Below are 589 nucleotides of genomic sequence, written 5' to 3'. Positions count from 1 at the left end.
GAAAACTTATGATTATTATTAAGAACTTTAACAAATGTACTTCTTGGAAAAACACTTGTTAAGTAACATATTTTTTTTTTTTGGATAAATAAAATTTACTTTATACAGGCACACATAAAAGTTGATGATTCATTAACTTTAAGCTTGTGTCATACATACGAATGTGAGCAAATAAATTCAGCATACTTGTTTTCCATTGATTTTGTCGTCCTCTTTTCTTGAATGACCTGATCAAAGGGTAAAATGGTTTTTTTACTTTTCACAGGAGCCAAAAACGAGGTAATTTGACTGATGATTGATCTCTGTTTAAAAAGTTGAAAAGAAAAACGGAAAGAAAGAAGAATCTTACTTCGTCTACCGCATTTGATGTATGGTCGTGGACGATGTGATCCGAACAAATCCGTCACCTCACCATCATGGCATCTCTCTTGCACTACTTTCATGGAACCCACCCTCTTCTCCTCTGTTCCATTCATCGCTTTATGCAGTGTTTACACTATTCAATCCTCATTGGTTTAATCGGTTTTGTATATAATTGACTTTCGATTTTGCAAAACAAAATGAGGAACTAACAGCCAAGAAAACTAGC

Source organism: Arachis ipaensis, chromosome B10 (genome assembly GCF_000816755.2).
Source record: "Arachis ipaensis cultivar K30076 chromosome B10, Araip1.1, whole genome shotgun sequence".
NCBI classification, from domain to species: Eukaryota; Viridiplantae; Streptophyta; class Magnoliopsida; order Fabales; family Fabaceae; genus Arachis; species Arachis ipaensis.
The sequence above is the reverse complement of the archived record's forward strand: the minus strand, read 5'-3'. Positions refer to the sequence as shown.